Source organism: Pan troglodytes, chromosome 8 (assembly GCF_028858775.2).
Source record: "Pan troglodytes isolate AG18354 chromosome 8, NHGRI_mPanTro3-v2.0_pri, whole genome shotgun sequence".
Lineage (NCBI taxonomy): Eukaryota > Metazoa > Chordata > Mammalia > Primates > Hominidae > Pan > Pan troglodytes.
This window is the reverse complement of record NC_072406.2, coordinates 70,377,261-70,385,868: the sequence shown is the minus strand read 5'-3', so window position 1 is coordinate 70,385,868 and position 8,608 is coordinate 70,377,261.

Sequence of the window (8,608 nt, the reverse complement as noted above, 5' to 3'; positions counted from 1 at the left end):
CCATGATTTGTCTATCTGTTCTCCTGTTGATAAACATTTAATTTGTTTCAATTTTTTTATTTGAATAAAGTTGCTATGAATAAAGTTTAGATAAAACGTTTTTTTCTGTGGGTAAATATCAAGTAATGGAATTGCTGGATCATAAAGAAGATGTATATTTAGTTTCATAAGAAGCTGTCAGACCTTTTTTTTTAAGTAGTAATATTTTACATTCTTCCCAACAAGGTATAAGAGTTCTCACTGCTTGGCATTCTTGTCAAAATTTGGTATTGCCGGTCATTTTAATTTTTTATTTCTGGTGGGAGTGTAGTGCTATCTCATTGTGGCTTCAGTTTGAGTTGGCTGGTGACTAATGACGTTGGACATTTTTCCACTAGGTTATTTGTCTTTTATTTTGAATGGTAAGATTTTTTATACACCCAGGATACCAACATTTTGTTTGATTTATACTTTTGAACCTTTTCTCCCAATCTGTAGTTTTCCTATTAATTTTCTTTTCTTTTCTTTTCTTTTTTTTTTTGAGACAGAGTCTTGCTCTGTTGCCCAGGCTGGAGTGCAGTGGCATGACCTTGGCTCACTGCAACCTCTGCCTCCCGGGTTCAAGTGATTCTCCTGCCTCAGCCTCCCGAGTAGCTGAGACTATAGGCGTCCACCACCACACCAGGCTAATTTTTGTATATTTAGTAGAGACAGCGTTTCACCATGTTGGCCAGGATGGTCTTGATCTCTTGACCTTGTGATCTGCCCGCCTCGGCCTCCCAAAGTGCTGTGATTACAGGCGTGAGCCAACACACCCGGTCCCCTAATTTTCTTTAACATTATCTTTGGATGAGCAGAACTTAAAAATTTTTCTGAATTCAATTTTTTTCTCTTATGGTTATTTGTGTTTTTTTGTCCTGTCTGAAAAACATTTGCTTATATCCAAGTCACAGTGATATTCCATACTTGTTTCTTATTCTTGTTCTTGCCAGTCTGTTTGCCTTTATTTCATTTCCTGCCCCCTGCCCCCTGCCCCTCAGTGTTTTTTTTTTTTTTCTGCCTTATTATACTGATCGAGGCCTCCAGCACAATGTTGACTAGAAGTTGTGGGAGAGGATATCCTTCTCTTGTTCCTGATCATAGGAGGAAAGCATTTTCTCTTTCACTGTCAAATATTAACTATAGGTTTTTCATAGATTTCTTTATGAGATTGTAGAAGGTTTCTTTATTCCTGTTTTTCTGAGAGTTTTTATTATTAATGAGTGTTGAATTTGTCAAGTGCTTTTTCTGTCTAGCATAATGATCATATAGCTTTTCTCCTTTATTCTGTAAATGTGAATTACATTGATTTTTAAAGTATATTATTAAGTGGTTTTTAGTGTATTCATATTATTATATAACCATTATCACTATGCAATTCCAGAACATTTTCATAATCTCAACTCTGTTCCCATTAAGTAGTTACTCCCTGTACCCATTAAGCAGTCACTCCCTGTTTCTCCCTCCCTCCAGTTTCTGGCAACCACTAATCTCCTTTCTTTTTCTATGGATTTTCCTCTTCTGGGCATTTCATAAAAATCGAGTCATACTATATGTGGCCTTTTGTCTCTGGTTCTTTCACTTAGCATATTTTAATGATTAATTCTGTTATAGTATGTGTCAATAGTGAATTCCTTTTTATGGCTAAATAATATTTATTTATTTTTATTTTTATTTTATTTTTTGAGACAAAGTGTCGATCTGTTGCCCAGGCTGGAGTGCAGTGGTGCAATCTCAGCTCACTGCAACCTCTGTCTCCTTGATTCAAGCAATTCTCGTGCCTCAGTCTCCCAAGAAGCTGAGATTACAGGCATGCACCACCTCACCTGGCTACTTTTTGTATTTTTAGTAGAGATGGAGTTTCACCACCTCTACTAAAAAACAGGCTGGTTTCAAACTCCCAACCTCAGGTGGTCGGCCCATCTTGGCCTCCCAAAGTTCTGGGATTACAGGCATGAGCCACCACACCTGGCTGCCAAATAATATTTAATTGTATGGATATACTACATTTTGTTCATCCATTCATCAGTTGATGGACCTTTGGGTTGTTTCTACATTTTGCCTATTGTGAATAATTCTGTTATGAACATTCACGTACACTTTTTTTGTGGACTTTTTTCATTTCTGTTGAGTATATATCTGGGAGTGGGATTGCTGAATCATGTAGTAACCCTATGGCTAATTTTTTGAGGAACCTTCAAACTTTTCCACAGAAGCTGCACTATTTTACATTCTCACCTGCTATGTGTTTTTAGTGGTTGCTTTAGAGCTTGCAGTATACATTTGCAACTAATCTAAGTCCACTTTCAAATAATACTATACTATTTCATGGATAGTGCAGCTAACTTTTAACAGTTTATTTCCAAGTCTTCTCTTCCTAATTTTATAACATTGCTGGCATTCATTTCACTTATCCGTAAGTTATAATCACCCAATACATTGCTACCATAATTATTTTAGACAAACTGTTACGTATTAGATCAATTAAGAATACAAAAAATAGTTTATTTTACCTTCTTTTGTTCCTTCTTTAATGTTCTTCTTTTCTTTATATAAATGTGAGATTCTGACACATATTTTCCTGGATACATGAAGAAGTTCTTTTAACCTTTCTTGCAAAGCTGATCTACTGGCAACAACTCTTCTCAGGTTTTGTTTGAGAAAGTCTTTATTTCTCCTTTGCCTTTGAAGGATAGCTTCACTGGATATAGAATTCTAGTTTGGCCTTGTACTTATTTTTTTAAACACTGTAAATATTCCACTCCATTCTCTTCTTGCTTAGATAGTTTCTGAACAGAAGTCCAATGTAATGCGTATCCTTGATTCTCTATATGTAAGGGATTTTTCTTTTTTCCTCTGACTTCTTCGAGTTTTTCTTTTGGCCTTTGACTTTTTATAGTTTGACAATGATATGCTTACACATAGTTTTTTTTTTGTATTTATCCTGGTTGGTGTTCTTTGAGATTCCTGGATCTGTAGTTTGGTGTTTATCATTAATTTTGGAAAATTCTCAGCCATAATTACTTTAAATATTTCTTCTGCTCCACCTCTCTTTCTTCTTTCTCGTATTCTCATTACATATATGTTACATCTTTCTGCCTCACAGTTTTGGATATTGTGTTCCATGTTTTTAATTCTTTTTTCTTTTTTCATTTAAGTTTGGGAAGTTTCTATTGACATATCTTCTGGTTCACTCATTTTTCCTGAGCTCTATCCGGTCTACTGATGATTTCATGAAAGGCATTTCCCATATCTGTTACAGTGGTTTTGATTTCTAGCATTTCTTACCCATCTTTCTGCTTACATTACCCATCTGTTTTGCATCTTGTCCATTTTTTTCCATTAGAACCCTTAGCATATTAATCATGGTTATTTTAAGTTCTCGGTCCGGTAATTCAAAATTTCTGTCATATCTGAGACTAGTTCTGACACTTGCCTTATCTCTTCAGACTGAGGTTTTTCCTTGTCTTTTCATGGGTCTTGTAGTTTTTTTGTTGAAAGCCTAGTGTGACATATTGGATAATAAAAGCTGAGGTAAACAGGGCTTTAGCATTAGGTTTTATGTTTATCTGCTAGGAGTAAGGCTATAGTTAATGTTTCCTGTAGGTGTAAGTATCAGAGATTCAATTTCCTTCGGTGTCCTTGTTTTTGTCTTCCCTGTTGTCTTTGGGTTTCCCTAGAAACTTCTTAAATAGAGTCTGTATCTTGCAGCTCTCTCAGTTGTAATCTGCTGTTTTTATAGTGAAGGCCTTGTGATGTGGTAGGTAGATACTGTGGAGGGAAACCATTCCATAGCCTTAAGATTAAATCGTTTCTTTTAGTGGGCCTGATTCCCTGGTCTGTAACCTTCAGAAAAGTTTCTTAGCCTTTTTAAAAATTCCCTTATGTGATATAGGAAAGCTAAGGAGGGCTAGAGTTGTCTAATTGCTCTTCCTTTAAGTTAAATAAGGCTCCTATAAAGTAGTTTTCCTTAATGGCAGCCCTTTGTTATTGAGAACAGAGTGCTCTGGGCTTATTTCAAAATGATTACTCCCGTCATCCCTCCATCTGAAAGCAGGAAACTGTTTTTCCCTGATCTTCACTGGGAGAACCAGATGGGGTTCCTGGAGGTAAAACTCGCAGCAGTGTGGAGGCCCTTACATATTGGAGCTGAAACTGGAAGTCTAGTACATTGATATTTGAATATTAAAACAACTTTGCATTCCTGGGATAAATATTTCTTGATCCTATTATTTTTTAAAAAATTATTTCTGGATTAAATTTGCTAGTATTTTGCTAAAACCTTTTGTGTTCATGATTATAACCACCCAATGGGTTCTTCTTGTCTGCTTCACAGAAAAGCTAATACACTGAGACAGCAGTGTCTTAGTAGAGAAAGAGTTTAATTTTCACATGGCCAGTCAAATGGTAAGACAGGAGAAAATTCTCAAATCTGAATTCTCCCGGAAAGCTCAGAGGCTAGGGTTTTTGAGAATAATTTGGCAGGCAGGAGACTATGAATGCCTCTGATTGGTTGGGGATGAAATCATAGGAGTGTCCAAAATGGTCTTCCTGCACTGAGTCACTTTCTGTGCGGAGGCCATGAGTGTTGTGAAAGAAGAGATAAAATATTGTATTTGTGCTGATGGTGAAATTGTTCATATAGAAAACCTGTAAGACTTCAGTTAAAACACAAAACAAACCAAAAAGTCCTCTGAGAATTAATAAGAGGTATGGTAAGGTAGTTGCCTATTACTATGCAAAAGTTGTCAATAGCTTTTCTTTATATGGACAATAAATATAGAAATAAAAATGAGATATTTTACTAGCCATACTAAAAAACATACAATATTTGGAATTATAATTATTGAGAAATATGGGATCTACATGACAAAAACGATAAAATCTTTTAATAAAATTTTTATGTTAAATTATTAACGAAAAAATTATTTATAAAGGACCTAAGAAAAAAAGCTAAATCCATGGAAAGGTACACTGTGTTCTTGGATAAGAGCACTTCATATGAATTAAATTCAATTTTGCCAAAATTAACATATATTCAATGCAATACTAATTAGAATGCTAGTATCATTTAACATTTTGAAATCAGGTAAGTGATATTCAAATTCACATAGAAAAATGAGTGAAAATGCCAAAATGCTATGAGATAACAATATGTCAGGGGGACTATCTCTACCAGAAACCATGTTTAGATAGCATGTTTTTATAACATGCTATAAAAACACTAAAAAAATTAATATGGTGTTTGAAAGGAATAGGCAAATAAATCAGTACAAAATAATAGAAAACTCCAAAATAGTTCTCCTGTATTTGATAATGTAATATATGGCAAAGGCAACTTTTAATTCAATGCTTTATCAAATTTATTTTTATGTATTTTTAAACTTAATTTCAGGAGTACATGTGCAGATTTGTTGTATAGGTAAACTCGTGTCATGGGGGTTTGTTGTACAGATTATTTCATCACACAGGTATTAAGCCTAGTACCCGTTAGTTAATTTTTCCGATCGTCTCCCTCCTCCCACCCTCCATCCTGCACCCTCCATCCTGCACCCTTCAGTGTGCCCCAGTGTGTGTTGTTCTCCTCTTTGTGTCCATGTGTTCTTGTCATTTAGCTCTCACTTATAAGTGAGAACACGCGGTATTTGGTTTTCTGTTCCTGTTAGTTTGCTAAGAATGATGGCCTCCAGCTCCATCCATGTCCCTGCAAAGGACATGATCTCATTCTTTTTTATGGCTGCCTAGCATTCCATGGTGTATATGTACCACATTTTGTTTATACAGTCTACCATTGATGGCCATTTAGGTTGATTTCATGTCTTTGCTATTGTGAATAGTGCTGCAATGAACATATGTGTGCATGTGTCTTCATAATAGAATGATTTATATTCCTTTGGGTATATATCCAGTAATGGGATTGTTGGGTTGAATGGTAGTTGTGTTTTTAGGTGTTTGAGGAATCACCACACTGTTTCCCACAATAGTTGAATTAATTTAAACTCCCACCAACAGTGTAAAAGCATTCCTTTTTCTCTACAACCTTGCCAGGACCTGTTATTTTTTGACTTTTTAATAATAGCCATTCTGACTTGTGTGAGATGGTATCTCACTGTGGTTTTGATTTGCATTTTTCTAATGATCAGGGATATTGAGCTTTTTTCATATGTTTGTTTGCCGCAAGTATACCTTCTTTTGAAAAATGTCTGTTCATGTCCTTTGCCCACTTTTTAATGGGGTTGTTTTTTTCTTGTAAATTTGTCTAAGTTCCTTATAGATGCTAGTTATTAGACCTTTGTCAGATGCAGAGTTTGCAAAAAGTTTTCATTCTATAGGTTGTCTGTTTACTCTGTTGATAGTTTCTGTGAAAGCAGGAGTGTCCAATCTTTTGGCTTCCCTGGGCCACATTGGGAAAAGAACTGTCTTGGGCCACAAATAAAAGATACTAACATCAGTGATAACTGAAGAACTAAAAAAAAATTACAAAAAAAAAATCTCATAATGTTTTAAGAAAGTTTATGAATTTGTGTCGGGCCCCATTCGAAGCCGTCCTGGGTTGCATGTGGCCCATGGGCCACAGGTTGGACAAGCTTGTTTTAAAGCAACTAATCTAAAAAAAAAATCACACACACACACACATACACACACATACACACACACACACACACACATACACACACACACACACACACACACACACACACACACACACACACTTTGCAGTGATATCTATATCTTCCTGTGGACCTAAGGTTATGTCTGGTATCATTTCTCTTTAGCCTGAGGAACATCTTTTAGCATTTCTCATAGTGCAGATCTGCTGAAGAGTCATTCTGCTGTTGTCACTCTGAAAACATCTTTATTTTATTTTTCCTTTTAAAGGATATTTTCTCTTGATATAGCATCCCAGGCTGAGCGTTTTGTTTTTCATTTGTTACTTTAAAGACGTTGTTGCATTTTCCTATGTCCTTCCTTGTTTCAGATAACAAGTTGGCTATTATTTACATAGACTTTACCCTGGATATAATGTGTCCTTTTTTGGACTCTGTTTAAAAGCAGCAAATCTGCTTTTAAAATTTGCTGTTTATCTTTTGTTTTTTTCCCTCAGCAGTCTGAATATTATGCTTGAATAGGTGTGATATTTTTTGTGTTTATTCTGTTTTGAGATTGTAGAGCTCAAAAAGCTTGTGGATTGATACCTTTCATCAATTTTGAAGAATTTTCAGCTATAATTTCTTTAAATACATTTTCAAATAATTGTTCTGCCCTATTTAAATGTAAAAGACAATGATTGTAATATTATTTATTATAGGAAAAGCTAGAAACATCCACATGTTAATGGGGAATTTTTAAAATTTATAAAAAACCAAAATTCTATTTTTTTAAAAAAAGAGGGATATATATATGTATATGTTGATAAAGTGAGTCCTCTTTTCCATTTTGTTATAAAAGTGTGGTACATCTAAGTTATTGTTGGCTATACTTCATACTACTTCATGAACAGTGTAAGAATCTTACCACAGTCTGTTCCCATTTATAGAATGGTTTTGTTTATGTAAATACAAATGATATAAATAGGTATATGTACACAAACACACACATATTCTTGCATATATAGATGCATAGACAAATAGAAATAAATTGTAAATAATGGTTTGTTTTGAGTGCCAAAATTGGAACTTGGAAAATTAGTTTTTTCATTTTATAATTTTCTATGCTTTTAAAGAATCATGGGATAAATATCGGTAAAAATAGCAAATAAAAATGGTGTGAAAAAATTTAAAAACAAGTTTGATATTTAAAGGAAAGTGATTCATAAAATGGTCAATCAACCATTTACAAAGGCAACTCAATAAATCCAAATTTTTAGGCTTCAGGAAAACATGGAAATGTATTCATATACTTGCTGTCATAGTAACTTAGCACAAGTTTAGTAGACTAAACAACACAAATATTTATCTTATAGTGTGTTATCTTAAAGGAGTCTGCCATGGGTCTCACTGGGCTAAAATCAAGGTGTCAGCAGGGCTGTGTTCCTTTCTGGAGGCTTTATGAGAGGATTCATTTACCCATTTGAAGCCACAACAGCAGGTCAAATCCTTCTGTGTTCCATCTCTCTGACCCTTCTTTTGTTGTCACATTTCTAAGTGCAGCTGGAAAAGTTTCTCAGCTTTAAAGGACTCCTGTGATTAAACTGCACCTGAATAATCACGGATGATCTCCCTCTCTCAAGGATTAAGATCCATTATCTTAATCACATCTGTAATTCCCCTTTTGTCATATATGCTAACACATTCACCAATTTTGGGGACTAGGGCATGGACATCTTTGGGTGTGGAATGACTAACCAAGTCTGGGCTCAGCTGGGGTCGCTTAGGGTCTCTCATCTTCCTCTCGTCTTCCACATGTCTCATCTTCCTCTAGGACCAGTGGGTCACCTGTAGCATGTTTTATTCATGGGAATGATGAAGCACAAGAGAGCGAGCAGAAATACCCAAAGCTTTTGGAATCACAGGCTCAGACTTGTACATTGTTACTTCAACTTCTATTGGCCAAAGTAAGTTATATGACCCAATAGAAGAACTATTCAATT